Source organism: Calypte anna, chromosome 10 (assembly GCF_003957555.1).
Source record: "Calypte anna isolate BGI_N300 chromosome 10, bCalAnn1_v1.p, whole genome shotgun sequence".
Taxonomy (NCBI): Eukaryota; Metazoa; Chordata; class Aves; order Apodiformes; family Trochilidae; genus Calypte; species Calypte anna.
Genome location: NC_044256.1, coordinates 17,433,520 through 17,455,326, shown reverse-complemented (window position 1 = coordinate 17,455,326; position 21,807 = coordinate 17,433,520).

The following is a 21,807-nucleotide window of genomic DNA, read 5'->3' as shown; positions in this document are numbered from 1 at the left end:
AATCAGAGCTGCAAGCAGTTATTTCTCCCCTACAAAGCATGTAGGTAGCTCGCTCTGCAGGAGGGTGCTCGGTAGCATAAACTCTTTAGTCTGAGTTGTGGCCACCAAAGTAGACAGAGATCTGATCTCAGATATTCAGCACACATTTCTGATGCTCCTAAAGTCCTGTGTGTAGGTGGATATTTCAGGTGATATTTGCCAGGGATACAGGAGGCCTGACTCTCCCATGAAGAATATTGGTGACTAGTTGCTCTGACCTTGGTCAGAGTTAATCCTGCAGGAATGAAAAGGTTCAGATTTCAGTACTCACTGGAAGAAAAGAGAAGGGAGGAGGGGTAATCCCCTACTAACATAAAGACATGACCAGTTGCTCTGCCATCAGTTACAGAATTGCTTGCATTTGGCATTATATTATGAAAATATCTATTCAGAGTGGAAAATAAGATCAAAGACAACATTTCCGTAGTGATGACTTTAGCTCCACTTCACTCTGCTCCCTCTCCTCCTCCTGTCCTTCTCGTTTCAAGGCTCTTTCTCTATTCATCCACTCCATGCCACCCCAGGTTTATAACATCACATCAGCAGCAGCACTAATAGCCCGTGATTCTTTTCCCCTATTGTGTTTGCTGGAGTCAGTAATCTGGGCACTACAGTAACACTGCACTGAAAAGCTACAGTGTGTTCCTATAGCAACCAACTAATCTGCAGGTGGAAGGTGATTGGGCACCTTTTGCACCGGAACAATAATTTGAAAGATCTTTTTCAGTGTGCTGTTCTGTGGTATGAGTTCATTGTATTGCAGCCCACCAGGAATCATTATAAGCTGTCATGAAAATGCAGCCACGGCTGCACAAATCATAGCAAAGAGGGACACGTCTGCCAGCAACAAGCCCTTGAAATATTTCATGGCAGGTTAAGAGGCCAAATTGTGTATAGTGAGCTCTATTGTATAGGATAAAACAAAGGGCTTCTATAATAAGCCAATGCTGACAGCCTCCGTGTCAGGGAATCCCAGTGAAGTGTAAGAGTGTGCATGAATATGAGTTTTCCTGAGCTGTGGAAGGAAAACAGGCATCATAAAAGAAAGTGCTGGGCAGAGCTCCCACATACAACTCTTCCAAATCCAATTACTCCCACCTGGCTATTCCCATTTCTCCTAAAGCATCTCCATTTACAGGTGAAACTTTCATATTCTCTAATTGAAACCTTCAATTTAAGGCATTTGCTTTCTGTTCTCAAAGTGTGAAACCCTGGCCTGGACTTTCACAAGGTGATTAGAGATAGCATAAGTCTCAGATGTCAGATATTCAAACTGAGAAAACTTCAAAAAAAGACAGAACACCTGTCTTCTGAAAGTCAGAATTCTTTCTAGCACTAAGAAGTCTCCACTTGAGAGACTGATCTTTCAAAGTAAACAATCTTAAGTGCAACAAGGACAGTGACAGAACAGACATCTTCATTTAAGCCTCAAGCAATGATCCCTACCATTTGCAGTCTATGTCTAATTTCTACTAATTTTAGTTTGAAAACACTGGACTGAAAATACTAGCTATAAATAGAAACCTCTTCAAAACCAAGTTGTACAAGCACTGCCCATACAGCCACTGCAGTGCAAAGCAAGAGCAGACAGTGAAAATGATGCAAGAGGCAGTGTCACAGGAAGGCAAAAAGGGGAATCTGTAGAAATCTTCAAGGAAAAGAGAGAAATAACCCAACTGCTTCTTTATATCAGTTAAATAACACAGTAGAAAAAAATATAAGTGCTTGGGCTTAATAAAAATGTCCAAACCTCTCATTGCAAGAATCAGCTCTTTCAAGATTTCTTGGGGTGATGGAAGAGAAACCTTAAAAAGAGAGAGGAAACAGAAGTCTAGTTACTCAGTTATGACTTCTAAGATTGCAGCTTTAAAAGCTCCCCTACATTTACAGGCCAAAGATTCCAACCTGGGACACTTCCACCTTAACCAGATTTCCTAACTATTAGACAGTAAAGTCAGTGTCCCCTTTACAGCTGAAGAGTTTTATAAAGCAATGTCTCCACTCAAAGCTGAATCAACAAACAAACAGAACAGAACAGAACAGAACAGACACTGCTTTTATATTGTTTTTTTTCCTGCACCCAATCCAAAGTAGGATGAGTGAAATAGATGAGGCAGGTTAACATACTCAATCCAAGCTGACAGAATCTTGAATGGGGTCTAGGATATGTCCTAAGGATATTGTGAGATTTAGTATGAGATTATTGAATATTCTACAGCAAATATCAGGTTTTTCCTCTTTATTATCCCTCCTGCCTTTCAGCTATTATACAGTTCAGGAATTTTTCTCAAAAGAAGTTTTACTGAAAAAGGCAAACGTCTCTGAAAATTTCTTAATCAAAGTTTTCCAACAAGACACTCAAAAGTTCTTGACCATCTTTAATTGTGAAACATATTGATTGTTCCTCTCAAGTAATTCATGCCTTAAAATGACACATTTTTGTTCCTTTCAGAGGGCTTGGATAGATAGCATTGTTATTCTTTCCAAAGCACATCAAAGAGCCCAAATTTTGGCAGGCTTTCTGTTTTCTTTTAAAAAAAAGGAGAGAAAGAAAGGAAAACATCAGCAAAACAAAGCTAAGAATAACTGCTCTTTTCTGAGGAGTCGTGGGCTTCAATTCTGGATTCACAGTCATGGTGCTCACTTTGGGGAGCTGCTGAAACAGAAAGCCTGGAGGTGGGGAGGTGGAGAAGAAAGATCAGAGAATTGGCAGGAGATAGAAAGCCTTCTGCCTCTTGTTGTTCAGGCTGAATCTAGCTGAAGTCAGTCAAAAACCAAAGCCATCACTATTTTGAGCATTTTCATGGGATAAATACAGTCAGACTGTAGCCTTTAAACCAGTGGACAAGTTTTTACTGATACTTGATTGACAGCTCTGGTGATATCTATAGTCTCCAGTTTGTAGTCTCTCAGTTTTGTAACTGAATAAAATCTGGAAAATGGGTGGATTTGGGTTAATCATAGCTTTTTCTTTTCAGGACAAGCAAATGCAATATGTACAGACATTTTTTTTTTTTTTTTCTGGAAAAAACTTGGTAACTTGAGAAGCTCCCCTTTCTGCTGAAATACTCAGCAGTAGATCAGTATTGCTCTGAAAAGGTCCTCAGTTTTGGGTATGTTATTGCCCCAGGCACATTTTTCTTGATTTCATGTCTCCTTTTAAGCCAGTATCTGTAATTTACTTATCACAGAGCTGTATTCCTATGGCAAGGTCTGCAGTCAACCTATTTGTAAAATATCATGCACTATTGCCCAATGTTAAATGTGAAGGAATGACATAAAAGAAATGCAAGAGAAATGCCACCAGCTCTTGCTCTCTGTGAAGCAGCCTTTATCTTGGTTTACTGTACAACCAGGTCTGTTTGTTGTTGTCAGAATCAGATTATTTTAAGACTTGAAATTCTCCTGGAGAATGGGCTAAAAGGAGTAGAGTTTCCACAGCTTCCTGAGCAGTGAGACTTTGCTCTGTATTGAGAATAAGAGCTGAGGAAAAACTTGGAACAGGAACTGTGCTGGAAATCATAGAATAGTTTGGGTTGGAAGGGACCTTAAAGATCATTTAGTTCCAAACCCACTGCATGGGCTGGGATACCTTCTGCCAGACCAGATTCCTCAAGGCCCCATCCAACCTGGCCTTCAACACTTCTAGGGAGGGGACAGTCACAACTTCCTTGGGCAGCCTGTTCCAGTGTCTCACCACCCTCAAAGGAAAGGATTTCTTCCTATTGTCTCACTTAAATCTCCCCTCCTCAGGTATTAAACCATTTATTCTTGTCCTCTCACTACACACCCCTGTAAAAAGCCCTACCCCAGCTTTCCTCTAGGCCCCCTTCAGCTGTTGGAAGGTTGCTATGAGGTCTGAGGAAAATGCCAGGACTGACTTCTATAGCACTCAAACTGTCAGGTGAGAGGGAACTGGAAAGTCCAATCCTTCTCCCCAATGGGCTGTTCTGGGCTACAGCCACTTTTAACTGTGATGGGACTTTTAGTGAGCCTGTTATCATCTAACAGCTGACCCAGCACTAAAGACCACAGCAATATCAGAGGCCCTGGCAGGGGCTGGCACTTGTGCAGAAGGGCAGGGAGTACCTGGAGTATGGTATGGAATAACTGGAGTATGGAGTATGGTATGGAATACCTGGACTATGGAATACAGTTTATGCTGTTCCCACATTTCAGGCTTTCAGGAGGGAGCAGAAAGGCACAATCAGAGGCCAGCTGATGTTAAACCCTTCTCAGCTCAGAGGAATAAACAAAAAGTGCAGCACTTAGCTAACTTGTAAATGACTGGAGTAAAGAATGGGTACTCTGGATAAAGATGACAGGGTTCACTGCTAGACCAAATCAGACAATATCTAAAGTTAGACTGTGCCCTATTGTTTGGGGTGATGATGTGACCTTGTAACAAAGCATGGCCAAGATGGCAGTGATACTGCATATATAACAGAGCCTGGTGGAAAGTTGCTATTCTTCAAACTTGCTTGCATCTAGACATCTTTCAAGTGATTTCAGAATTTAGGGTGAAAGTGGATCTTAGGCCTTTTTTTAAAAAGCCATTTCAAATCCTCATTCATATCACAAATGCTTTTTTCTCCTTTTTTCTGCAGGCCACTTAAATCTCTGGGGCCATGACATTGTCTGGCACTGAATTCAGCCCCTTTTTATCATTATAAAGAAATAATGAAAGCATATGGTGGAGAAGTGCTCATATTTCAGTGTATGGTGCCTTCCTCATTCTCCATAACTAAGCACTGAAGAATATATAGTATGATGAGAACATTAATTATTTCCAACACACTAGCAGAAAATTCCTAACAATTCAAAGTCATCTCTGCTGTCTAGCATGAACATGAAGTTCAAAGTAAAAGAAACCAAACATATCCCCACTTTTGTGCATTAAACATCAGCAAGTGACCTGTATTTTATTACAGTACACAGCTGTTTTATCACATAAGTAAATAAATCACCATTGAACCAACTTTGGGAACGAAGATTTTGAATAATAACACAATTAACTTTTCCCACAAAGTCCAAATAGCCCACTTGCTCATAGTTGCTACAAGCTGTGATTCCCACGTGAAAGATATCAACTTATTTCCTTTTCCTGTCAATCATCAGTAGCAAGTGGGGCCATGGTATGTCAGGTCATGACCTTTCACTCTGGGCATGAGCCTGAAAGCCACTAGTGAATCAACTCGTTTAATTATTTAGACTGTTTTTAATAAATATAAAAATGTGGTCTTAAATATTTCACATGCTTGTTCACTTTGGGCTCTCTAGTACTTCTTCTCAAGCTCACCAGCCTGAAAGAGTGCTCTTACTGGGGGGAAATCAGGCAATTAATAACCAAATCCCACTTCTGGAATAAGGTTTATTTTGTTGATTTTCGGATTCCTGTCTTGGATATCACTTGCTTGGTTTAGAGGACAAGATTTTTATTCTGTGTTTTAACATACAATTGGCTTGGTTTTAATTATCACCAGGAAGGGCCTCTTTACTTACCCCCTCAGAATGAGCCTTGGCAGGATTGGCTGTGGCAATACAAATGCCATGGCGGGATTCAGGTTTCCATATGTAGTACATTTGCTACATCCTCTTCACCTAGGGAAAAAAAAAACCAAGGAGAAATCCAATATAGTAAAGTCCTTATAAGACAATTATTTTAAAAAATATTTTTGAGTAGTATTGACAGCTTTTCTATTAGGTCCCTTAGCAATGGGCAGTTTTATTTCATTTCAGGTCAAAGTGTGATGATGACCCCCCTTGGCTAAAAATCCCAAAGAGTTTTCCAGTTTGTAGCTTCCATGGTTTAAAAAATAAGGCCTAAACCAGGCTGCTGACTTTGCCTACTAATTAGGACTATTGGATATGAAAACTGCATTCACTGTAAAACCATGTTAAGTAGGAAGCAAGCAGCAATGCTTTCTGTGGATGCTGATCTCATGTGCAATGATTTATATCCTACAGACTTTCATGCTTATTGCACAAGAAGCTTTCTGGCTGGTAGACACAGAACAGAATTAAGTTTGAGAACATAATTGATGATGCCTTTTGAAAGAAGAAGCCTCAAAACTTGGACTGCCAGAGCCAATTTTTACTTTGGAATGTTCCTGAAATATACGGAACGTTCCCAACATTTCTTATTTTGTTCTGCTTTCCCTTAGTGCTCTCAGACTACTCAAAAACCTGAGTGTGAATGACTATCTCTATTTATAGATGATAAACCTAACTCTGATCCCCCTCCCTCCTCTTCCACCACCCCCTGCTTCTGCATCAAAGAGAATGGGGAGACATTCTGACTTTTCTAATCACTCTCACAGGCTGCCAAAGAGGAGGGCTCCTGGTTCTGGAGGAAATATCAGCATGTCAAAACTCATTTTCTTTCAAACAGGAGTAATAATCTAAATGGTGAAGTCTACCATAAAAATGAAATAGCCACAATATAGAGATCATCAAAGCAACCTTAATTGAAATGGTTTTGTTTTAGGAGAGTTGTAAACAATTAATTTTGACTTCTGCATTTTGACTTAATCACTTCAAGGTGTGCTCAACAGGATGTCAGAATTTACAATACAATCACATGAAAGGGGAATGAAGCATTCCATCTGTATTGAAATGTCCCCACCTGATAACACTGCTTCTCAGCAATTTCAGCAAAAATTGCTGTAGTCCTGAGACATCTTTCAAATTCATCTAAGTCAGCATTTGCTGATGAAAAGCTATCTTCTAAGAAGTGTTCAATCTGCTTTACTCAAGATGCATCAGGAGGAGCGTCTGTTTATAACACCTGAGTAACCCCCTGAATCTCCTGGTGGATGAGAGATCAAAATCCAAGTATTGATCCAAGGATCTACCACTTTGAAATCAGATATGGAAAAATGCTAAGGAGCAGCAATGATTCTTAGGGGTTTCAAGTGCATTTAGAGTACGTGGTATCTCCTGGAACAGGCTTCAGTTTGCACTTACCTTATTTAGCTTTTCAAAGGCTGACCTCTCATGCACTAAGTTCAGCAACATAGCAGTCAACCTATTAATGTCCAAGGAAGCTGTGGACCAAATCAGAGAGTTTAAATAACTCAGCTGTGAACACAGAACCCCATTATCATCCCTGTGAGGCTAATCTGAACAGCTGATTCATCTCAAGCAGTTTACTATGGACGAGAGGTCTTCACAGCATCCATTTTAAGTTTTAAATCAGATGAGGGTGAAGAACTTTGCACTCAGACACTATGTTGGGAGGTGCCATATAAAAGGACAGACAGGCAGAGAGGCTTATGTTAAAGGACCTGATTTCCCATCATATTTTACTAGCTCTATTCTGACATGGTTACTGATTTCAGTGGAATAAAAGCATGTAATTAAGAAAGGAGGTAGGAAACTGCATAGCCTTTCCTTCCCTACAACACACATCTCCCTGTTAAACTTCTCTAGTCTTTGCACGTATCTCACAGTTTTAGTCAGAGAAGGCAGTATTTACCACACACAGATCTGTTAACAGGTTAGAGACAACAAAACTCATGAGAGAACCTAGTCTGTCTTTTAGAAAAAAATAGAGATTTTTTAGTCCCTATTCACCTTTTCCTTTTTTCTCTGGTGTAGGTTCACACTTTTCATTACACTAACCTAAAGGCTGTAGAACAGGAAAATGCTTCCACATATTCATCACTGTCCAGGAGATTATACCTTTTGCATACTACCAAAATGTTAACTGAATGCAGGTTGGGGGAGATGCCAGAAAAAATTGCATATCACATTTCTTTGAGTCTCTTTCAATATGTACTTGGAAGAAAAAGGCCATTATAACATAGTACTAATGTAATTACATGATTCCTTTTCCCTTGGACTATTATTTTGTCCAGCAGGCTGTTGCTTTTTATACTTCATCTGCATATTCAGCAATTCCATAAATAAGATCTTCATTATCAACACTGAAATCCCAGTCTTCAGCTCATAATGAGGTTTTCACTCTTCTCGGGCAGCACTTGGAAAAGCCTTATTTATGGTAAGATGAAGATGTGAGACAGTCTGAGCAAGGTGTATGTGTTGCCAAAGGCATTATTTTCAGAGTCCTCAGTTTCTTCATTCAAACAGGTGGTGATCAGGTTCTGGTTAAAACAGACTTCAAATAATTTCAGTTATCCAGTCACTGGAAAAGAAAAAAGAAAGAAAAGAAATAAAAAAAGCCATTAACATTACCTCCTTTACAGCCTTCAAGGAGCTCAACAAACCATAAGTTTTGAAGAAAATTTCCAGTCTTTCTCTGATAAATGATGGCTTCCTGTAGGATATTTATAATAGCCCCAATCCCACCCCTCCCCTTTAAAATGCTAATGCTTAGCAATGTTGGAAAAAAAGAAGGTATTGGAAATGACAGAACAAATGAATATGTACAAAAACAATGTGTAAGCATACACTTACACAAATTCAGATACTGATGAAGAGCCATCAGAGTGCTGAGAAAAGAAGATAAAAGAGAGGCTCAAGCCAAGCTGCTGTATCTGAACAGATTATTTGAGAGGAGAAAGTAAGTGTGGGTGGTATTGTACAACTGCCTCCTTACCACACAGTGACAGCATCCTGGATTCATACACTAACAGGGAAATGTGGACCAAACTTCTGCACTGGAAGCCAATCTATACTTGAACAAGACAAAAGATTTCAGATTTAAGCTGAACTTGAATGGTTAAAAGCCTTATGAGCACTGGAAAAGCCAGAAGAAATGCAAGAACCTTATGAAGAACCTTATGTGATACTATTTTGTAGAAAGTTCAGACATTCATCTTCAATTCAAAATGAGATATATTTGTTTCATTCATACTTTGCACTAAGAAGCAGAGGCTTGGACTGGTTCCAGAACTTGAGGAACTGCTACCTGGGTCACTTCTGTATCTGACGTCCTTTGAGATGCCAAAATAACGTTGTGGGGTGGGAAAGGGTGAAGGAACTTAGCAGCTTAGCAGCAGTGAGAGGCAAGACAGCTCTTAGGTTGCTCTAATATTTATGGAGATCGGATGTATGGAGGGCCCAGACTCAAGGAGCATTCTTTGTCACCCCAAAAACTTAAAGTAACCATAAAGGGCAGGCTTGTCCTGGCATTAATGCTGTTTTTGAATTTCTAAAGTCACAGTGAGTTTTATGGCTTAATGCTATGATGTTCTTTCAAGGTTTAGCAGTGTTACATTTCATTGGAGATGACTTGGATTTGACTAGCAAGTTCCATAAATTCTTCCGAGATAAAATCTGAAGTAAACATCCCGAAGTTTTGCATGGGTTCTTGCAATTTGCTTAGGAGTCTCTGTGTCAAAGGAGAGTGGGAAATGGTTGGCAACATTTGAATTCACTTATTAACAATGGGTTTTGAGTGTACAAGTCTGTGCAAGAAATATTTGTAGAGCACGTCCATGCTGCAGTTTTGCTGGAATAAGTGGCAGTTTTAGTGAAAACAATTATTCAAGTTTTTGTTTTCTTCAACTTGTTTGATTTAGTTGCTTTCTTTAGCAACAAACAAAGCTTTATGTTTGCATAGAATATTAATGTTGCTGCCTTTGATTTCAGTCTTGCAGACTTAAGCAGTCTCTCAGCATTTAAGTCTCAAACCACTGCTAAGATTACATGAACAGCTGAGATGAGGCTGTGGGTATTTGCACTCTGCTACTATTAGGTTACAAGTGAAAAATCCAGAAGATGGCTAAAATATGCCTGACCACGAGGCATAACAACTTCATTACACTGCAAAGTTGCAAACACATCAGAATTATTCAAGGTCTAGATCTATTATCCCATCCTTCCCTCCCCTAAATTTCTCCCTTGAAAATGGTAGAACAGTAGGAAAATGACATACAGGCTGGCACACAGAGTCAGCTATGATAGAAAACCAGTTAAAAACTATGGTGGAAGAGAGGGCTGGCATTTGGTACAGTGCTGTTGCACTGGGACAGGTAAGGTTGGATTAGCAACTTCAGGGTTAAACAACCCACCATGTAACCAAAATGAAATATCTCTGGAAATCAAAAATCTTCTAAATAAAAATTAAATAACTCTCAACCTTAAATAAAACCAACCTCAAATGTTCTCTTTTCTTTTTAATTTTTTTTTTTAAGGCCCCTTGAGTGAGAACAGAGTGCTGTAGTTGTCACTTGGTTCCTGGACAGGGAATTAAAGCTCTCACTGCCAACCACAGTGCCATCCTAGACATATGTTTGTATAAAAGCACCTCTGTCCTGAAAGGATGAAGGTTTTTCTCTGTCAGTGTGTGTGCAGAGGATTTATCAAGGCAAACGTGATGCTTAGTAACACAGCTGGACAAAAAGGAAAGGAAAGGGTGACCTAATATTGAAAAAGGCTACTTCTGCCTCAGAATTCCAAAATTTGAAATGTCAATAATCTTCATAACCTTCTGATCCAATTAATAGTAGGCCCAAAATTATGGAAAAATGTTTATAGTGGTGATTTGGGTTTCTTTGTGTAAAGCTTCTCATTTTCTTTTTTTTTTTTTTTTAACATTTTTGATTTGCTCTACTACAGCTCATCATGGTTTCCAGTGATACGTGTATTTTTATGCTTAAAATATCAATTCATTTATCTTCACAAATGTTAACATAAAATATAAGAATCAGTATTAAAAGAAGTGTTTTAATTTGGGTCTTTTTTAGAAGGGAAAGGGAGCTTAAAAATGCCTTTCTCTGGGGCAATGCAAGTTCAGATTTTGGCTCACATCAGAAATCAAAAGAAATGGTGGTATTTTGTTTCACATGGTTTAGCCTAACAGATAAAAAACCCAAAATAAAATAGCTGGGGCTGCATGGCTGAGCCTCAGAGGTGACCTTTGGGGTAGAGCAGGTAGAGCTGGGCAGGCAGGGACTGGCAGCAGAATTGCTGCAGGTGATGGCAATGGGAATATCAGAGTTTGACCAGCACGGAGAGTTCAAATCCATTTTGTGCCAGGGAAGGAATCTTGCTACCTAAATCATGCCTCCCCTTAAAATTCACTGTGCATTGAATTAAAATATCTAATTTACTTCATGCCTGTTGCTGTTTTTTAACACACACAGCTATATATCTCTCTCCCTGGGTTTGTTTTTTTTTGAGCTCCTTATCCTGAAATCAGTGCATTTTCCTTTCTTGGAGCTGTAACTTCATAAAAGCCAAACCATTTCTTTCCGAAGAGCTACAGCTCCTCCCAGATGAGTACATCTAGGTCAGGTTTCAGCCTGGCATAGATATTTTATGTTTGAGAACTAAAGGTCTCCAGAAATTGGGGTTCGTATTGGAACTCCTGATGTAGCCTTACCCATACCAGCACACGCGGGTGCTTGCTTTAATAAAAAAGCCCTTAATCTCATTTGGCTCTACCTCACTGGCAGCTTGAAGTACTTGAATCAAACAGTACAGCTGTGAATTGTGACACTGGCTGGATGGAAGCCCAGAAAACTTTTCCCAGAGAAAACCCTTGAGGGAGGAAAAAAAGAAAAAAGAAAGAGAAAAAGAAGAAGGAGGGAGAAAAAAAAGCTCAACAACTGAAATACAATACAGTGGAGAGTGAAAAAAAACACAGCCAAATCTGTGCCCCCCCCCCCCCAAGAGCCTGAAACAAACCAGAAAATAAAAAGATAGAGAATTCTTTTTAAAAAGGTTCCTTTGTAAGCAAGGAGAGCCAACCTGGGCAGCCCTGAGGAATGGCCCCAGTCCATGTTTTCTGCATGGCAGCAAATAAACTCAAGCAAAAGTCTAGGAAAGCTGCATTATACCAGTCCTTCAAAATTCATTTAAAAGAAAAGGCAGGAAAAGAAGGCAACTTTGATTTTTGTGAGGAAGAAGAAAACTATCCAACTGAGAAAATTAAAAGGGGCTTGGAAGAACAAGTGCCATAAAGAGACCTAGCACAAGTGTGCTTACAGTATTTATAATTTTATTTTTGTCTGAAGACTGATGATGATACCCTCCCCTAAAGCAGATAACTGAGGAATAGAGGAAATCAAAATAACAAAACCATAGAAAGCATATCTGAATGGAAGGAAATATTCTTTTTTAGAAGGCAGCAGTCGTATTCTGGAGTCATAAGGTCAAGAGGTGAATTTCTACTGAAGGAAAACATTAGAGCTGGATATTTCTCATCTGTCAGTCCCATTAAACACCATTTTTTAAGGACTCAGGACTGTGCATTGTGCCTTTCTTCAAGTTAGCAGGATAATAAAGATTCTGCTGCCTTTTGCAGATGTTTAAAGACATGATGTGAAAGACAAATTTTTCAACTAAAACCCTCAAGAAATGTCACTTCTGTGTCTTACTGAAGGAGCTCCAGCACATTCTCTACATAAACATCTGCTGGAAACATTTTAAAAAGGAGGTTGTTTAAATAATGGCTTTTGTAGGGTTTTTTGTTTGGTTTTTTTCCCTCCCTTCTTTAAAGAAAAGAAAATGAATTTGTGGAAAGTTTCCTCTTCCAAAGCAACTTTCCTTTGCAAACGTGCCTTAGCTCGGATGATCTGAGGAAACAGGCTGTAAAATAAAGAAGATAAGTTACAAATATCTCTTCAATACATTCTGTATCAATCACACCTCAGAGACAGTCATAAATCAGTGCTTTCTTTGACTTCTGAAAGTTGTTGCTCTTCATTGTTATGCTAACTTGTTTGCAACAATTATAGCAAGGCTCTATTTACATAATAATTGGATTTTTCTATTAAATTTAACAGACAAGAGGAAAAAAGGAAAAAATAATAACCAACATTGCATCACATAGTTGTAAATTTGTGGCAGAAACTGAGAAAAGGAAAAATAATGAAAAGAAACTCAGTACATAGTCTACTTATTGTAATTTGACCCTTCCCTCATCCTTTGCTCTACACTACTACAACTCTACTCCATCCTGAACTATCTGCCACAGCGCTGGACTCTGCAATAGCTGTGACCATGAACCAAACCCAGCCAAGGTTCTGGATGGATTTACCTTACTGTATATCCATTAACTGAAAACTTGGGGATTCAGTATTTCTATTTCAAACTGACAACTTAGGGATATTTGGAAATCCTTCTAAGGAAGCCCACCAGTTGCCAGATCAAAGGGTGTTTCCTCTAATACTGGCATGGCATATTCTATGCTTCTGGGACTGTATATCCATTTTATGAATTGCAGGGTGGGGGGGTGTTTAATGCAGCTGATGAAAACCTTCATTAAACCTAGCAGATTCCATGTAAGAAAACTTGCAAGGATTTTGGAAATGCTACTCTGGGTGATCAGATGCCATTAGATGATTAATATTCTAATTTCTACACATAATTACAAGTGTTCACAAGAAATAATATTATATAAGATGTAGTTTTAACATTATCATCAGATGTGTGACTGCTTTGTCAGGACAGAGATGGAGAACGATGAATCTGCATCAATTTAGCTGATAAATAGCTGATGGCCATCTACATCTCTAGCTGATCAATAGTCCCCATAGCCCATCTCCTTACCTAGGACAGTGCAGAGAAAAGGCTGCCAGGCACTGTGGGAAAACAGGAGAAGTGAAAAATGATGTCTTCCAGTATTAGCAAGTGGAGTGGTACAGAACATTTCATACTTGGGTCAGAATCAGGAGCACAAAACAGATATCAGGTGGCTGGAGATCTCTGTATTGGAACAGGTCAAGCAAGTGATGAGAAAAGAATGTTCCATTTTTGCAGGGCTGAGAAGATCTTTTCCATACCTAATGGCCATCACTCAGCATTATCATGGACTTGATGATCTCTGAGGTCCCTTCCAACCCAGCCAATTCTATGATTCTATGATTCTATGATCTTCTGTGGATTCACACACAGTATACAAAATTTTACTTTCAGAAAAGCCTCAGTACTTTCCTGGCTTTGGTACTCAAATGTAAATGAAACTATTTTGGCAGAGATATCCCTGAGGGAAGAGATCCAAGAGGCCAGGTATTGATTTCTACCCCCCGGGCCTGGCCTCTCCTGGTGCTTGACAGTGATGGCATCATTACTCACCTCTGGATTTCTTGTGATGTGCAGAAAAAGTCCTAAAGTTTTAACAACATACTCTGCCTTTTCTTTCTAAAATCCAGGTGAAGACCTGATTTCCTCAGTGTTCAACATCCCTGACTGTCTCATAAAGCTTTCTGAGGAAAACTGCTGAAATAACATAGGTGCAGAAAACCAGTATTACATTCTAGTTGTTTCTTATCTGTTGGAGATTTCTTTACTAAGTCACTAACAAGTGTGTTTCTTGATGATCAGTTGCTATTGTATAGCATGATTTTTGTACTCATACCCTTCCACAAAAAAGGTTGAAAGTTCAGTCGTTCCCAGTTTTCCCATCATGTAATAAAACATCTTTTGTGTGATCTTAGCTCCCAGAATCCCTTGTGACTTTGACTTCACTGCTGGACACAAGCTTGTAAAATGTGAAGATCATTTGGTTTATGAAAAACTACAGCTTTTTAGTCATGTATCCCTTACAGATGCATCAAGAAGTCTGTGTGATGTGATATCCTCAGGCTAAAAGTCAAGCTAATTTCCTCTGTATGAAAATTATAAACATCTCATTTAACACTTTAATTAATCCATTTGCTTTTCTAGCATATGTATACTTATATGTCTGGTCATGTGAAAAATGAAAATAGCTGTCTGGGTAAGTTTTTAGAACATATTCTAGGATTTAAATGGAAGGATGCCCTAATGCTTCTGTGCAGGGATAACTTAAATAAAAAGAATAAGGAAGTGGAGTCTTTCATCCTTTCCTATAAAGGAGCAAAGAAGGTCTTGGCTTCTTGCTAAATGTACTCAATTGGTGATTGCTGATATTTAGTCTACACTTTCTCTTAAAAAAACCCTCCAAAGTGTACAAATCTCCCTGCACCACTCTTAAACTCAGCTGATAGACACCAGCTGTACTGTAAGTGGAGAAGTTTCTGAACAGACAGTGATTATCTGTCACTGGATAATATCCTGCTTTGGATCACTGATGCCCTTCTGCAGGTTCATCGTGGGGTATCTAAACATGCTTAAGCATGTGCTTAAATATTTGCATGCAGTGAAGGCTGTGTTAGAAAGATGCCTGTATTAAAATGATTTGGATAATGATGTTTTCCAAGGGTTTTTCTTCAGAATTGAAGACCCAATCATTTTGTGGAACATTTTACCACTTTGTTGAAGATCTTACTAAGTATTTATATGTGCAAGCCAGGCAGGGAATATACCTTTTTATTAGCAGAGTGGGTGTGATCAGAACAGGTACTGTTTGATCTTTCCCATACTGACCTTCACATAACTTCATACCTGACCTGAAGTAAGCACTGTCTCAGGGGTAAGAGGCAACTTGCTCCTGGAGAAGAAAGTGATTATGCTGCTGAGCTATGTGATGCAGCTTTATAAAACAGAGTGCATTTTGGGTATCTGACCACAAAGCCTCATGTTTTGACAGACAAAGGCCCATTTAATTTACTGAAACCCATGGGTAGTGAGTAAAAATTTCCCTGTAACCTGGGGTTACAGCCAGTGGAAAAGGTGCTGCCTTGTTTCTCTTGGTTCATCAACTGCCACACTCTGTAACACCCACTGTTACTTTGTGCCTTCAATGCAAATGACAGCATTTTATCCCACTAACCAAAATTAGAATAGATTTGGTTTTGTCCTTTATGCTGTGGGAAAGTGCCAAAGCCCAAGTGCAAAGTTTGGATTTCGCGTTTTTCTTGTCCAGAGAACATTTTGAGTTGAAGAAGAAGTATCTCCAAATACTTAGATCTCATGGATTTATTTTTCCACCGATGCATCAGTTTCTGGGAGCTGAGGGTATTCACTTTTCCAAGAAGAGGGAAGTTGGGATCTCCAGCCTGCATCATTCTCCAGATAAAGGATGCTGCACCTGTGTAGCAGCCGTTTCAGATCTCAGATGCTCTCTCCTGCCTATGACACCTGACATCTGGCAAACATAAAGAATTCAAATGAAAGGACCTGCAGTGCTGGAAGCAGAAGCTTTACTGTTTGAGGTAAAGAGCCAGGCTTGTAGCAGGGGCTGTTATGAACTTCTTGAAGGACTAAACCTCTTTTGGCCTTTGGGCTCTTTTTGCATCGCAGTGAATATGGAGTTCCTCTTGAGTACACAGATACCACAGTGATGGCTGCAGCAGTTTTGAAAGTTACCAGATGTTTCAGAAATTATTTGCAGAGGAGGCAGTGAAGAAAGCAGCATGATTGAAAGGTTAAAAAAGAGGAAAAGAAAAGAAAAGCCCTGAAACTTTCTCAATGTATTAATTTGAGGCAATGAGGGTGTGATGAAAGGATAGAAGGACAGAAAAAAAAGGCTTTATCATGCTTAGTTCCAGAATTTCTCCAATTATTGGTAGAAAAGCCATATAAAATGGGGATCTGAAATGGGCAATGGATGCTGTTTATGGTCTTTGGGAGGAAAAAAAAAAGGCCCAACAAACCCCAAATATCTTCTCCAAAGAGGGAAAAGGTTAGAAATTATTTCTGCTGCATTGATCAATTTGCCTGAGTTATCTTTCAATGGATTGTATTAATAGAACTTCATTTTCTTTTATTCAGCTGCTGGCCAATTTCTTTTCGACTCTTAAAAAGATCAATGAACACATCTCACTATCTTTGTACAAAACAAGCCTCTATTTTTTCCTTAAAGTTTAAGAGAATTTATTATTTTCATTTGTAATGGATTTTTCTTCCTGCCTCTGTTGTGATTTCTCTGATGTCTCTCTATTCTTCTTCATGGATTTTGTCTAAACAACTGAGGTTGGGCACATGCAGCAGGAAGTTCTGTCTTTAGGTTCAGTAATGTGCAAACAGTTAAGATTGAGCACAGCTCCTTCTTTAATCCTGGGGGGAATGGAAGGAACCACCACTAAAACAGGACAAAAATGAATGTGTTGTTTGATGAAATTCAACCCTCAGTGTTAGTGAACTCTACTTGTATATAGTCTCAGCTGAATCAAATATTACTCAAAATAAGAAAGGCATCAAGTTATAGCTAGAGAGGATTTCATTTAACTAGCAAGTGGGTTTTTGGTTTGGGTTGTTTTTTTTTTTCTAGTTCTGACTGATCCTAACTACTTTTAGCCCTACATTTTCATTCTTTTCTCAGTTCCCATTAGGAAACTGTGAGAATTTCAAAATAATTCAACCAAACACTTCTGCAAATGTTAGAATTTAAGATCTGGTCTTTACAAAACTTTCTATGGAAAACAAAACCAACAATGGGAATTCACTGAGGTCAGATCACTTGCATCAACACTCACAGTCCCATTTTTCCTTTGAACTTCATGTGCTGATTCTTATTTTTCCAGTCTTTTTTTATCATACCAGGTTTCATTTCTATATTAGCATGTGGTGACAAACTTGAACAAAAGGTTGCAAAAGGAAGAACTCCAAAGAGATATTGGAATATAGTCCAAAGGAAGGTGAGCTAGTAAGCAAGATTCAAGTGGTTTGTACATTCATTTTAATGCACAGCATACAAAACGTGGACTATTTTTTGAAACACTATAGAGCCTACTATGGGATGCTATTCAATAAAAATAAAATAAACTGCATAAAATAAACTTTCTCTTACAAGTAGGTACTGTTTTTTTCCCCACTCTTAGTCTTTCAGGAGACATTTCCATCCATTATGTCTGTGCATGATACAAGCAATGTCTTTATACTAAAAAAGCAATGTCTTTATACTAAAAACTCCATATTTGCACGGTTTTTTTTTTTTTTCCTCCTAACTTGTGACTGTTTGTGACAGAAGATACCTCCAAAATCCTTGAAGGACCTCTTTCTAGCCAGGCTAACATATGTTTACATGCAATCTTTTAAAAATCATCTCTACATGAAACAGCCTTTGACCAAGTATTTCTGCCATCTTGAGGAAATGTAAATTTCTCAGAATCCTGGTTTTGATCATCACACCCTGTGAATAAAGTTCATGTTCTTGCATCTCTTTTCCATACCTCTGAAACTGAGCAGACACCAGCTCTCCCTTCCTGAGAACATATTTATGTACAGAGGTGTGCCTAAAAACATACTCTGTGCCTTCCTGTACATACAAATACAAATTCTCAGACACACAGAGAAGAGAATTTCTCACAGCTCCAGGAAAATATATACTTGTCACAGAAGCAAGAAGTCAAAGATAACACGGGGAAAACCTCTGAAACAGAAATTCTCTTCTTCTTACGTGCAACGTCACTACTGGAGTTAAAGCTGATGTATAATTCTGGAGCATAGATGACTTTGCCTTTAAATCCAACTTGCCTGGGGTACACACACCACACACCACTTAAATAGCAACAGAATCTCTGTGTTTCAGCAGTTACCTCCTATATACACTGAAATCTTAAACTCTGCAGAGAAATTCAATGATGGGCTTAATCATAATTGTGCCACAGATCCAGTCCTTTTAATGAAATGTTGACAAATGAAAAAAAGCATAGGCTAAAACTGGAAGCCAATTCTAGTAACCTTCCAACTTTATCAACAAGATTTTTTAACTGAAAACTGGTTTTGTACTTAGTGTTTGTAAAAGCAACCTCCCTTCCCCAGCAATGCTTTAAAAATTCCTGAATTCCTGGGAAATGAAGTTGTTAACATGTAAGGGTTACAAATTGCTCTGAATGCTTTATTCCAAAGGAGATGAAATATTCTGCTTTAACATTTCTTTAAAAATTTTTAAGAAGTGAGTTTGAAATTACCATTTCAAATCTACTTTTCTGCTAAAATCTTTATAAAAACATTTTAAAATTTGCTAATGACATTTTGTTGAAATTGATATGCTCCCATAAGATCTTGTGATTTAAGCAAAATGGCTTTCACTGAGTTAAAAGGCTTTCAGTGAAGAGTATTTAGCCTATAGGACCATTGGAAGTTATAGCAATTATCATCATAAAATTCAACATTTATGGGTCTTGCTGAAGATGTCTGAGATGGTTTCTCAAACAGTAAAAATAAACCATATATAAGAGGGACAAATGCTGTGGCCCTTCCAGACTTCTCTCTGAAGATGACTGCTTATAGCACACAACACTTAGGATTTAGCCTTGTGCAGAGATTCACCAAAAAAAAAAAAGAGTAAAGGAACAGATTTGTCTCCAACGAATCAAACTAAAAATGAGGTTTAAAAGACAAAGACACATCTCTCATTCCAAAATCCCAGAATATTTGAAGTGCTGCAGAAGTGGCAAAAAAGGAAAGGGAAAAAAAAAACCCCTATGACAGTATCAGCACTCTCCATTTTCCCCATGCAGAAGCCTGGTCCCATATGTAACTTCTGCCTCCCTTTGGCTGCTGTGTTGCTGTTAATAAGCATGTGCTGCACATTTGGCATGGTCTCCTGCTTCCACTTGCCATTTATTCCTTTTACAACCTCCTTTGTTATAGGTCTAGTGTAGCAAACTGCTGCTTTATGGGAATTTGCAGCCCACTTGACATATGGTACAGGATCAGTGGCCAAAATGGCAGAATAGAGCACAATATTTTACAACCCAACTTCATTCTCTGTCTTGTTCCAGGACTTTCTTTGGTCTGTGCCCAAAAGGAGCTTGAACTCCTCATCATATGATAACAAGACTGGCTCCTCCACACATTTGTTGGGAATCTCAATGGGTTCCAGTGTTCTTGGAAGCAATAATGGACCTTGCTGGTACTCACTCCCCATGGATACCAGGGCTGAGGTGTGCTAGCCTGCACTCTTTCTTTCTTCTGCTTCTCCTACGACAATGAACCCTTGTTGCTGCATTTTTCCCCATGATGAACTTTCTGTATTATTCCCAGTTGTATGACTGATGGATCAGGTCACTGAAATCTCCATTCCAAAGGAGTTTCTGCAGGGTCAGGAGCTGACTTGCAATGCAGATTTATTTCAGCAGTGGCACCACTGCTCTTCTCCTTCAACCAGCAATTAGAGCAATTTTTCTCCTCATTCTGACAGACTTATGAATTGATGTCTCTCCTGCAGCAAAGCCACAAACAGTGGCTTTGGTTTCTGAACTTGGGAAAATGTTAGCATTTTGGTCAGTATGGGATGTAAAGAGTACCCCACAAGAGGACCAGGTGTCATGAGACACCTGGAATTTACCAAGTGTGTATAAAACATGTAAAATTAGTTCAGATATGACTTTTATGTAGGAGGAGGAAGAAATTTAGGTTTAATAGTCTAGCTATTTCCACTGCAAAGACAGCAAATTGAACTTCTCAACACTGTTTATTTTCTCCCTGCTCGAATAAGAATGGATGTATTTTTTATTTAAATTGCCTAACTACACACTGTGTAAAAATCTCTTTAGTAAGCTCTCTCTGGCTTTCAATATCATCACTGAATATTGCTGATGTTTTCATTTAGCTGCTGTGCTATGGGTGCTCTGCCCCTTCCATTGAGGGCCAGGTGAGCCACGTGAATTAAAACATTCCAGTGGAGACATTTAAAGCACAAATCATTAATCTCTCAATTTGATTCAAACCACAAACATCTATCACAAAGCTTCTCCCTGTTTTTCAAAGGGGCAACATATCTGTCTCACTTCCACCATGACCCTGGTGAGAGGCTGACTTCTGGGAAAGCCTTCAAGGTCCCATTTCAACTAAGACTTCTAATTTCCCGAGCAAGTCCACCCCAAAAACTGTTCCAAAAATCTACCTGACAAACAAGATGAACAGGGTTAAAAAAAAAAAAAAGAAAAGAAAAGAGAAAAAAAGAATAACTACACAGTAAATGAAAAGTAAACTTAAGCAAAACCTTTAGCCAAGCCAGGTAGTACAGCCAGGCCCTTTCCTGCATCCCAGGCTTTATCAATATCCCCTGATTCTGGATTACTGGTTCCTTGTACCCCAAACTCTTTACAGCTTTTATTCTCTTGCTTTCATTCTCTTTCATTCAGGTTTCTCTCTATTGTTGTCGCTTTTTTGAAAAGATCAATGAACAGGTCTGACAGTCTTGGTGTAAAAAAGCCACTATTTTCCTTTTAACTTTAAAGGACTACATTATTATTATTATTTTTCATAAGGAGGATGTTTGTATCTTTTTTCTTGCCTGTAGCCCCCCTGCAGCTAAACTTTCTGATGGTGCTTTGTGTTTAAAAGAAAATTAACAGCAAAGAATGCACAATTTGACTTAAAACATATTGATATTGTAAAATGAAGAGCCATTTAATGAATTTTTTGTCCCCAGTGAAGAGCCAGTGTAAGGAACAGTAGGGGTTGCAAACAAGACTGAAAATGGCATCGTAATAGCAAAATGCATTTGTTTGAAGTGTTTCCCTTTTTTTTCCTAATGATTTTACAACATTGTCTCTTCTTTGTTCTCTTCATTAATTGTCTGTGACCACAAAGACATTCCAGTAAGAAAGGTAAGAAAAAAACCTCATCCATCCAAATGTTTTTGATATCAGGAAAAACACTTATCAGTACAAGAAAACACTTCAGTTGGTTCATGTCCTGTTTTGGACACACACAAAAACCCACAAAAGCAAAATCCCAACTGACCAAAACTCCCCAGCAAGCTCTTTGCCTTGCAAAATTTTCCTTCCTGCCCATGAAAAAGCAGGGCCTGGAGGAGGGGAGGTTGTTGACAGAGAAGATGCCATTAATATTTCTGGAATTGCAAGAGCATTGACACAACTATTATTATTATAACAGCACTTACAAGCACTGTTAAACGTTAGGGATTGAAATACTGGTAGCTGTGTTTGAGGCTTTATTTATTAATGCCTGTAAAATGCTTTGAGATCTTCAATTATAGGATTTTTAGAGAGAAAACTTTTATATTGCCTATTGCCACGC